Source organism: Synchiropus splendidus, chromosome 2 (genome assembly GCF_027744825.2).
Source record: "Synchiropus splendidus isolate RoL2022-P1 chromosome 2, RoL_Sspl_1.0, whole genome shotgun sequence".
In the NCBI taxonomy this organism is placed as follows: Eukaryota; Metazoa; Chordata; class Actinopteri; order Syngnathiformes; family Callionymidae; genus Synchiropus; species Synchiropus splendidus.
The window spans coordinates 25,936,238-25,948,438 of NC_071335.1; the positions used below are offsets into that span (position 1 = coordinate 25,936,238).

Sequence of the window (12,201 nt, forward strand, 5' to 3'; positions counted from 1 at the left end):
AGTCGTCCCCACTAGCAAACATTGGAAGGAGCGGCGCTAAATAACCAGGGCTCCACACTGAGGTCGTCGCTCGAAGCGGCCCGGGATGTTTTATTGCCATCTTAACGGCCCGTCAAAGTTATGGGCTGAGAGCAAAGTTATTTATGAGCAAATCTTCCAACTTCGATTTCTGCTGCCCAACGCTCTTGATGAACAAGGACTCTTGGGCTGACTGCTCCGACGGCACCATTTCAATCTGCAGCCACTCTTTTGTGCTTCAGCTTCCTTTTATCTGTCACATTAGTGGCGGATTATCGCCCTCAGTAGGTGAATGTTTGAGGCGTTTGAGGCCTCGTGTGAAGATGAGAGGTGGACCCTTTGCTCAGAGTGGGTCAAAAGCCTTCGCTACGCACCTACGACTTCATTACCCACCACATTCCCCTGGAGCTGCCCAACTAGAGAGGAGCTATACAGTCAGACATTAACAAAGACACTTGATAAACAGGTATGAAAAGACAACCATCTCCTCAGTCACTGGAGCCCTGTTTAGGGTTTTTTTTTTTTTTAAAGTGCTCTTTTCCATGTAAGAAACAAGAACAAAAAGCACTCCATTTTTCCAATACGCTGAATGGAGAACTGCCACTAAGATATGGAACTAGGACTATGTCTCTGTGCTGGCAACACACTGACCCCTGCCCAGATCTGTAACAGTTCAGACCACATCTGTGTCCACAGTGCCACAGCGGCTCAGAGGCACCTGAATTCTGTCATGCCACTTCTTGAGCTTGGGATTTTTTTCTCCACAAATGACTCACTAAATCATTTAAAAAATGATATTGAATCTGAAACTGAGGTGTCACAAATGGACCCATACCATGAAATAGAATCCAAAAATACGGTCTTCAATGGTTCAGACAACAAGACTGCTGAGGTCACTGAACATTTCCATGGTAACAGAGATGAAGAGGAGAATGCGGGCAGGGCGGAACAGGTGGAGAGCAGGGCAGCCTTCCAGACATGGGAAGCAGAGATGGAAGACTGGAAGTGGGAGCAAGAAAGGAGGTCAGATGGTTTGGACATGTGGAGAGGAGCGATAGCGTGGGATGAAGAATGTTAGAAAAGGAGGTACCTGGAAAAAAATGACAACCAATGAGGTTCATGGATGTAGTGAATGAGAAGATGATCAGGGAGGAGGACCAAAATAGGCAGTGGCTGTTTTGTGGCTTTTATTAGTATTTAAAAAAAAAAAAAAAAAAAAAAAAAAAAAAAAAAAATATATATATATATATATATATATATATATATATATATATATATATTCGACTCTTAATCTTTCAAAAAAACAATACTGTTTTGCATAACTTAACACAGGAGAAACGGGTCCCTTTAGCACTGTTGCCTGGCGGGCGCTATTCTGCTGCGCACAACTCTGGTAAGATAAACTCCCCATGAATTCACCAAGAGCTCCTCTTCTGCATCCAATATAATAAGCTGTTCAACAATACAGATGTAAAATTATACATATTGAGATGCTAGATTTGTTTTCAACAGCTGCTAGGGGACACATCACGTACAGATATTCCATGCACAGTGGGGTGATATTTGCAACCCCATCCTCACTCCCATGGGTGGGTCATGTGGTGACGTTGGGAAACTTGCCTTTTGCGTCCAATACTGACAAAAAAGGCAGCCTTCAGCCTCGCATGTTGAAACAATGGCACCGTGACGTGAAAAAAAGACCATAGAGTAAGCCATGGGATGGCGCTCCATTCATTCTCCTTGTAATAATGTGTCAAATTGCTCTTTAAAGGCCCTTAAATGGCTGTGCGTGTCAGTCACGGTCAGTACTAAGGAATTGAGCCATGTAAGGAGTTATAAATATAGCACCTGACACCAAGTCTCATTCAGTGAAGAGAGCTTCAGCACGGCTCCCCACGATGCTCCCCGCATGTGGTGAGCCTCCGTGACATCCACACGCTACAGAGGAAAACGTTCTTTTGGTCCAGTGAAACGCCGATGCGTATGCGTCATCATGCAATGCAGAAGCCTACCTTTCTAGTCAGTAGAGGACGCAAAAGTCTACAGCATGGATTGATCTTTTCAACAGAAAGCATCACAAATGAACAAGATCCAACCCAAACTTCATTTTAAGAACACATGAACGGTGGGGACTGACATGGTTTTCTTAACTCTCCTCTCGCCTCGTCCTCAACAGCAGTGCTTGAAGTGTGAAAGTGCTCAACAAAGTGTCAAGAACCCTCAACCCTAACCCTCAAGAGGAGCTGCTGTTCAGTTCGTGGTCCAGAGAAAGCCTGAATACTGTTCTTTTTCTTCTTCCATGTACCGAGCTACAGCTGAATCTACTCAGCTATGCATCAAACCAAGGGGAGTCTGACTGTTCTGCAGACAGAAGTGTCAGCAGACTGCCCACAGTGAAGCCCCAGGGAGGAGGGTTTTTCCTTAATGCTGTGTTTGAGATCCTTTTCTCCTCAAACTCTGAGGACATCATACATCCAATACATCGTTCAAGTCATTATTAATGGGCTCTGTAGCGCTGCAAATACATTTATTCAAATTTTACGACTCTCCGGAGGAGAGGGATCAGCATCAGCACGGACAGTCAAGAAAGTACCTTTTTAAGGACCTCTTTTACTCGGACCACCAATTTTAACCTGCATATCATTTACCTTATCATCAGGCTAGATCCATCCATTTTTGGGGGAAAAAAATGGGCACTTACTGTGAATCCTCCATTCATTTATCCCATTTTTTTGCTCCTGTGTGAATGTCCTGAGTCTCTCAGGTGATTGAGGACTTTTGATTGAGAATACGGGCATTTCACTCGCTGGGCGACTTGAGAAATAGATGGATGAATAGATGGAAGCCAGTTTCATTGACCTTCTATTCTTCACATCCCGAGTCAAACTGACTTTTCTTTCTCAATGTTTTGCCTTTCCTGAGTTGAACCATCATTCTTGAAGAAGTGCATGTGTTCAAAGTCAGAAAAATCATACTCAAACGTTTTTGACTTTTATTTTGGTGAGGCTACTGTAGTCAGGTCTTCCTGTGTGCTGTCTTGCATTTTCGTCTGCCATTGCATCTGTGTGTCAGGTTTTGCCTGTCCTCATCACAGACTTCTTGTCAAGTTAAGTCAAGTCTCCATGTTAAGAAACTGTTTGGTCAAGTACCATCACATCGAGTCAAGTCACAGTTTTAACTTGCCCTGTCAAGTCAAATTTCCTAGTCAAGTTTCATCAAGTCACTTCACGTCAAATCTGTGTTCTTGTCAAGTTAGTCAAGTCCCCACATCAAGTCAAGTCACAGTCTGGTGGAGTCCCGTCTCATCTAGTCAAGTAATAGTCTCCAAGTTTCCGTGTCAAGTCATCACATTGTCTCATCAACGTCAAGACTTTTTGACGTCTAGTTCAGTTCCAGTCTCGTCTATTTTTGCCCGTCGCCCTCCTTCTGTGTTTTTTGTTTTGGAATACCATTGTTAAAATCCGATCCGGCTCCATCTGTAGATTGTGGGTCCTAAATTTTGACTGACCTTATGACGGAACCATCCATCCATTTGTTCAGTCTACGTCCAGGAAGAGGGATAAATCTCTCAAGTACAGCGGCAGACTAACAGTTGTTCGACAACCTTACAGCGCCAACTACAGTACTACATCGACATGGTCACAGAGAAAAATGCTTCCTGGAACACAACACTTTTAGGCAGATGTGCAGCGATATTCTGGTTAGTGCTCTCAAGCCGGAGAAAGGGGCACATGTCGCAAATAATAAAATAAAAAAAGATTATCATGAGAAAGCAAAACATCAGAGAGGAAGAGGAAAACATGGCCTCCAAAAGGAGCACTTTTCACATGGAGGAAAAAGTAGCCGGTGCTGCAGCACCAGTAGGGGCCTATCCATTCACATCCCTGGGCCAAACACATGTCTGTTGGCCACGAGCAGCACTTGAAGTGTCCAGACAGCGGAAAAAAACGGGAACGTCATGAATAAAAGCAACTCTATTCCCCTGTAATTCCAAACCATTCTACCTCTGCTTTCTGTCGGAGGCTATCTGAACGTTAAAATGCATGAATAAGGTTGTCAGAAAAAAGTTGATAAAAGGAGAGAAGATGCTGAAATGTTGGTGGTGTTCTGCATTACGACCTGGACCCATGGATTATTTAAAGGTTCTGTCACCATCTATGATGAGTTGCAGTGCACAATCGAGGCGCTCCTTTTCACGCTAACCGCCACCTGTTGTGCCATTTGTCAAAATGGCGTCTCCATATATATATTTTTAAATTGGTCTTGTATCTCCACCAGAATCATCATGCTCCTTCTTACTCAGCCGACTGGGCCTCATCCATTATCTGCCTCTCATTCACACCACTGTCCCACCAGGAGCATGAACAGTATTGTTCCTGTCATCTTTACCAGGCACATGCTAGTGTTTGTTGAGCGCTTACTCCTCTCATCTCAAGCCAAACCAGCGTCTTCCCCTCATTTCAACATCCCTATGAAGATTACACATTTATTCTGGAGCATTGACTGGAAAAGGAAAACAGGCCCGACGGCCTTGTTCCCTTTATGTTCCTCCATAGAAATATGGAGCTTATTAAAACCTCAGTGGCCAATGCAGTCGTCATAAAAAGAAATAAAAGCTTAGCTGTGGCAGGTTGGTGTTGGTGGGGTGTTACCAGCAATGAAAAGAAAAAAAAAAAAAACGCTGTGAAATCTGTTCCATTGAGGTGTTTATTCCTCAACACTGGTCCAGACGTGGTGGATCTCATTGCTCTGGTGAAGAATGTGGCAGCGCGTCAGATGATGTCTATACGTTATTCATGATGCTACACGAGGGCCACGGCGAGCCTTTGTTATTCTGGCCTTGTCATCTTTATGCAGAGTACACTTGAGGTGGAAAATCTCTCGCGCTCTATTCACCAGGAGAGGCGCATTTGCATCCTGCTTCCATGAGGAGGACGGATGCTCATCCACGTCCGCACGCCTCAATGGAAGTAGGGCCGTTTCCCTCGCGAAAAACCATTGAGTTCCTCAGAGAAGTGCAGCGACGTCAGCCATCGCTCCGTCTCTGTGTTGCTGGGGAACCACTTGTCACACGTCACGGAGGGTTTGTAAGACACGGGCACGCTTTATCTGTAGCTGAGTTGGACAAAATATACACTTTCCATCAGGGTAAAAACGTCCCATATTTTGATAAAGCTCTGGCAGTTAAATAGTGCTTCGAAAGTTGCAGTGCATTGTGGGAGGGGGGCGGGATGTGTCTCTGAGAGGATAGTTATCCATCACATACTGGCCCAGTGTACTAGTGAGAACTATGTCCTTGGAAAAAAAAAAAAAAAAAAAAAAAATTATATATATATATATATATATATATATATATATATATATATATATATATATATATATATATATATATATATATATATATATATTACCAATGTATATGTGGTTGAGAACCAATATACATTGGTCGGATTGGTTCTCGACCACAATCCGTTCCAGACGAACGGAAATCTGAATGGATTTTTCCCATTACAATGAATGGATAAAGAAAGAATGCATTCCAAGCCTTAAAATAGTCTTTTGTAGGAGTGAATGTCGAGTGTCTGCTGCAGGTGGCTGTTCCTCTATGTGTGTGGCCGCTGCATGTGGGAGGGGTTGCCGAGTGAGTGACGTCTCTCCAGAAGGGAAGAGGTGCCCGGTGCGTGTCCAGCTCTGAATGTGCGCTTCTGTGCAGTTTGGCTGTGACAAAGTCATAAACCAAGTCACGCTCTGTCCCAGACTCGCCTCATCCCTGTCCCAGCTCCAGCCCACAACAGGACATCAAACCCTGGAGTGTGGCTCCAGCACCTCCCCTGTGACACTCTACCACGGTCCAGTGCGGAGACAGGAAAGGTTTTACACCTCAATATGAAGAAAAAACAGTCATGTGTTATACACAATAACAAAGCGCGTCGTGGGTCAGCTGGTCGGTCTGCGCACATTATGGTTTTTCTGGCTTATTTCGGGGGAGTTTGAGTTCTGGATTTTCCCTCGAAATCCGAAGCAAAAAAATCTCAATTTTTTTTTTTTTTTTGTTAAAAAAAACAATAAAACAATATATATAACAAACTTCAGTGCATCTGTGTTCACGTGTCATAGTTATAGAACAGATCATCCTATCATCATGTTGAATTACTTATAAACCTTATAAATCTTATAAACAAAGCTTTTCAGCCACTGCTCTTCAACTAAAAGTACAGTAACCCATGGTGCACCTCAAGGCTCAGTTTAAGGGCTCAGATTTGATTTTACATTCATGGAATATAACTTTTTCTCTGTACGTCAGATTGTCTCGTTTAATGGCTGATGTGTCCGACTCCGAGACCCGAGAGAGCAACTTTCTGTTTTACTCATGGTCACTAAGGCCCTGCCTTGGCGCTGAGGAGGATCATCTCACTCGCCACCCACCAGGGGGCAGTACAGCTTTCACCTATCAAAGGCTGCGGTGTATCAACAAGCTTCACTTGGTTTTGAACCATCGTGAAGCCTGGGGGCAGAGACCACAAGGTTACCGGATGTAACCCTGGTTCTACAGATGTCTGTGACGCCCTCTGACCGCTCTGCCCAGCTGACCGGGACATTATTGGGTGTTTGTCCTGTTCATAGGAGGAGGCCACACTGCCCCCGCTGGGTGACACGCGCAACTTAATTAGAGTAAAACCAACTGTGAAAAATCAGTTGAAAAAAATCCCGAATCTAAACTTCAAATGGAATGAAATCATTCAGGATTGCCAAAGAAGCAACACGAGAACTCAGATGTTCCACTCGAATGCATCATCATTCCCGACATGCTGCAACCAACAATCTCATCGGAGACCATTAAGTACAGGCTTCAAATGCAGCAGTTGAAACTGACATGATGGCTGGGAAATGAGCCACTTGGCAGAGGTGAGCACTCACTGAGTGCTTTTCCGCTTCAATATTTAAAAGAGCTCTGTGTGTTTTGGTCTATGTCGCATCAACAAATGGGCACTTTGAACAGCGGCTCTGCTCAATCGCACCGCTGTCTCATCACAGGAATTTATTTATCTCATCTGAAAGTTGATATTAAAACAAAAAACCATCCTGGCACAGATTCCAGATGAAGTCAAGCATCCAGTCTAATCCTCCAGGGACGTCTTCCTGCCGCAGACGTCCCAATCTGACAGTATTGTTTTTGCCATTTGTAAAACGCCCGACACAGAAGCCACTGAAATTGTAATAACACTTGCCAAAAGACGTCAAAACCCAGGCTAATGCCTCTTTTATGACCCCGTCATCTCTGGCAAGATTTACTCCAATAAGAGCTTTGGCATTAGCTGGAGCGCTCACAGATGGAGGCGGGAGGCCAAGAGACATTAAGGACAATTCCAGGAGCGTCACCCACACACACACACAAAAAACCCTCTTTATTCAAACTCGTCCCAACTGAGACAAAGCAGAAAATCAAGAATGACACTGCGGAACAATGAGTTTGTTTTGCACAAGCACGTTGAATCCCAATTGGAGGCCTGAACTGACCCCATTAGAATGTGATACGAGCGGCGCCGGCAGGGACGGCACAAACTAAGGGACCGATTATTACAAGGACCAAACACTCGGGTCGAACAAGACTCTTCACTGAAGAATAAACGGGGACGGCTTGAGGGATAGATGTTGGAAATGAACTTGAAAAATGAACTGAAGTGGCGGTATTTAGTTTTGAAGAATCCGCTTTTGAGGACCGCAGCAAAGAGAGGATGAGTGAGGATCCTTGTCAGCGCCATTCTCAATTACGGGACTGGTTTGTCATCTCACCACAGCCAATGGAATGTCCACGACCGAAGCAAAATGGAGGTGAATTTCCGGGAACATTTTCTGGATGTGCAGTAATCCTCCAAATATTGATCGGGATTTAAAGGAAAAGCACACAGAAATAAGGTTTTCACTGACTTGTTTCAGAGGGAAATATAAACTAAAGAACACAAGGTTGAATGTGAGTTTTTGAAATCAACTCTGGAAAAAGACGGAAGCTTCTGTTCGACACTTTAATCGAAGACTTCCAGAAGCAGGACCCCCTCGACAGCCTCTCTCCCCCGGGAGCGTTCCTGTCAGGGAAGTATGGAAGCTTGAACGACTCTGAAGGCCAAGGTTCGCCGTGCTGTGCGTGTTCCGGTGAGGCGAGTCCTGGTTCTGTGTAAGGCTACACCATCAGCTGCACACACGATGACAGACGGACCGAGACGGGACCGTCAACAACCACGACGTTGCGTGAAAGATAGTTTACGAAAATGTGTTTTCACTTGTGAAAGGAAGACAGCCGACATCATTTCATTCACAAATCCCGGGGATTGAAGCAGAATGGATTTCACAGTCATGTGTAAGTGAACAGAAGGACGGTGTAGTGAAGTTAAAACGGGAGTGTTGCGAGGTCAGTTGGTGTTGTGAGGTACTTAAATGTTGAACGGTTGAGTTACAGTACGGACAGCGAGATGATTGTGAGATGCTAGTATTCAATTTGAAAAGAATATATTTTAAATACAAATGAAATAAAATAAAACAAGAACATAAAAACAGACAAAAAAGTTAAGAAAATAAAATAAACAAAAATAACAGCAACAACAAAGCATTTTTTAAATCAAATTAATGAATAAAATAGAAAAATCCAAAACAAGTTTTTTGGATTCAAAATGTTCTTTTGTATTTATTGATATTATGCTTTTATTTTTTATTATTATTTTTATGTTCAGTTTCAGATTCCTAACTTTTGGCCTTGAATTAGCTCCATATACCGAGGCAGCTTCACAGAGGGTGACTCCCTTCAGTGGATACGACACCTGGCAAACTGACAAGTATTTCAGTAGAAAACTACTGCGACATCTCCATGTCAACCTCAGAGGTTTTGGAAGGGGCACAGAAGAATTTCATTTCATCGCATCTACTTTCATAGCTGTTCCCAAGGATGACAGAGGAAGGTCGCAAATTTGTACCATAGTTTTGGGCTTGAAAAAAAGAAAACCTTACACAGTTTTTTTTTTTTTTTTTGCCGACAGCTTTCAAGATCCAAACATGAATATATCAGCTCTATTTAAAGCCCACTAGACGCCAAGTTCTGAATTCAAAGAGGATTAAAATGGCGGCGTAACCTCCGCGTAAAGAGTTCTTTCTCGACGACGACAACAGCTTAATCCTGCATTTGTCGATCTATAAAGGAATTAATGTAAGTACTTCCCCTGTGTCAGTGCTCCGCTGGAAACCTTTGATACAATAGATGCTGCTGGAAAAAAAGGCTCCGTTAATGGAAGAACTACAGGCAGACTGAACGATAAAAGTAGTTAGAGAGTGATGTAAAGAGAGAGGCGATCACAAACAGCCCTGAGTTCAAGTGGTTCCCAGACTAGTCGGTGAGAATAAGAGTCGCGTGTTCACCAGCTTCACACAGGTCTTCAACTATGCCCTCTGTGACGTCCTGTTGAGGATGCTGGAAAGTGTCAAACCCTCCTGCTGGAAGGCCTTTGACAGAAGAGCATCTGTCTACCTTTACCTCCATCACCTGCTTCTCAGCGTCACACCTGTCTCACTCGCGCTCACTCCCTCTCACAGGGCTCTTATCGCCTTGTTCTGCTCCGATCCGCTTTTCCTCCGACAGTTACCGACGTGCGCTTCAAAGACGCCACGTTTCAGGCGTGTGGCCGCCTAATCCTCATCTGCCTGCCAATGATGCTCGACCTCAACCATGTAAACGCTCCATGTTTTGTTCCGACGTTGCTCAATGTGATGGCTTCCTCTTGCTATTGTTCCCCCAGCAGCCGTCCTGAGCCTCTCAGCACCAGCGACAGATGCTTGTGCTTCAGCAGATCACTGTCTTTTTTGGCCAAATGTTTTCAAAATAAAGTGCAATTCGAATTTATATTTATATTTGTGTTGATGATTACGGCTCATATTGATCTCTTTTGCCAAATATACTGTAATTGTCATACAAAGATTTCACCTGCATGTAATATCATATTTTTTTTCTTAATTCTGATTCAATAATAATTTGCATATTTTTTGGTTCCATTTTTTACCAGTTTTAATCAATCATGCATTATCTTTTCGTCATACTAATTGTATTATATTTTTGAAGTTTTCTCTTATTATTTATTATTATTTTCCCCACACATTTATGTGGATCACAGATTCCAATTAGAACGTTGGGCACCTTTTTTTTCAATGAATAAAATAATCACAGGCATTTCTCCCCCCAAATTACTTTCATGTCATACAATGAATTCTTATGGGAAAACTACAAATATTGTGGCGTGGAATTTATATATATATATATATATATATATATATATATATATATATATATATATATATATATATATATATATATATATATATATATATATATATATATATATATATAATTAATGATAAGTAAAAAAAAATCCAATAAATATAATAATAATAATAAGGAGAAGAAGAAGAAGAAGAAGAAGAAGAAGAAGAAGAAGAAAAAGAAGAACAAGAACAAGAAGAACAAGAAGAAGAAGAAGAAGAAGAAGAAGAGGAAAACTCAATGGCCTCCATTTCACACTGGTTTGTCCAGGACCACCCCTCATGATGGAGATCATGATAAGGAATCATTCCATGATGTCCATGTTAGTGGTGGACGGTGTTGACTCCACACTACAACTGAACACATGGATTGTCATTTGCCTGCGTGTCAAAGGTCAGCGGTGCGGGCCGTGCTGTTCCTGGATGACAAATGGACAGTTGACCACAACACATGGCTGGTCAATAGAAAAACAAAGAGCCACATCAACAGGGCGCGAGTCGATAACGTTGTATGCGGATGATATTTATATTCTTCCACGGATCCATTGATTTCATGTTAAAGCAAAACTATTACCACCTCACACCCATGTTATCGAGTCGACAACAACAATAACCGATCAATAGAGAACAGTTGCTGTCTGTTGCAGCGCAAGTCGAACCAGTCGGAAGACAATAAAGAGCCAGATCCAGACTTCAACTTCGGAGCAAACCAGGCTGGTTCCTATTTTTGTAATTCTACTCATCAGCTTCTGCAGCAGCAAGTCATCCTCAATTCTCCCACGTTTCCTCCTCTTCGGCACCTCCACCATTATTGGCCCAGCACTGTCTGGCCTCCCCAGCTTGTCCACACCATCTGTCCTCCCTTACTTTCCTCCAAACTTGTCCCTCTGATATGTTCATTCGCTGTTCTTTCCAGTCATTCCCAACTCTGACTCTCCTAACTCTGACTAGAGAGTCTCTGAACCACACATCAAATCTATCCTAAAAAGCTTCCCTTACACTCCAGCTGCTCACAGATGTCAGTCATCTTCCACCTTGACTGCACTCTCTTCTTTACCTCCCATGAACGTTGTCCAGAACCGGTCCACCAACTCGCTCTTCTTCTGTCCAGCTCCCTTAATGCTTCTCCCTCACTCTCACTTAAAGTCCTTGCAGAGTTTTGCACAGCTGTTGATAGTCAAGAAGGTCAGCCTTGACAACGTCAGTCAACCGTACTGTTTCTTGAAGGTGTGACAGTTCAGAAATAGGCACAAACACAGGTTTAATTATTTAGTAGTACTTTCGAACCTGAACCAAGCAAGAACTCGTCTTGAACGTTTACCAAGAACTCCTCCGAGGTCACAGACGCTGGATTAATACGACCAGTGAGTTCAAGGATCATACTGAATTGTAAAACTCTGGCGATATTAGCTGGGTGTTTGCTATTTTATCAAGATCCAGGGGTGTTTTCTTTGGCTGAATCTGAGCAGAAGTGAAACAATTTAGTCCCAACTTGCGCTGACAGAAGGTGTTCTCTTTGCTCCTTGTAAATACAAATGGACTCCTACTCACAGCGCCACCCATCCCCGCCTTAACCAACGTTCTGCACTACATCATCAGCAAACATCATGGTCCATGGAGACACCTCCTTATTCACATCTGTCCATCACTGAAGTAGGGCCAATCTGTGATGTAATCCCAGTCTAATCCATCTCTAAACTCTGGGGAGAGTCGGATTATGTACCCTAAACAACGGTTGCTCCTTGAACCAATCAGGACAGAAGCAGTCGTCTGTCCTCTGACTGTTCAGGCCCAACAAAACTGTCATTATTTACAAGCCTCTCAGGTGACAGATAATCTGATCCAGAATTTTCGCAGTGAAAAGCAAAGAGGCAGCAACTCGGA

The 12,201-nt window shown here is 43.2% G+C and overlaps 1 protein-coding gene across 4 annotated transcripts in view; it reads right to left on the reverse strand.

Annotated features, from left to right (window-relative positions):
- The window catches only part of LOC128755048 (protein phosphatase 1 regulatory subunit 29-like), a 221,333-nt gene that overhangs the window by 69,785 nt on the left and 139,347 nt on the right, over nucleotides 1–12,201 (reverse strand). The gene's annotated exons all lie outside the window — the stretch shown is intronic.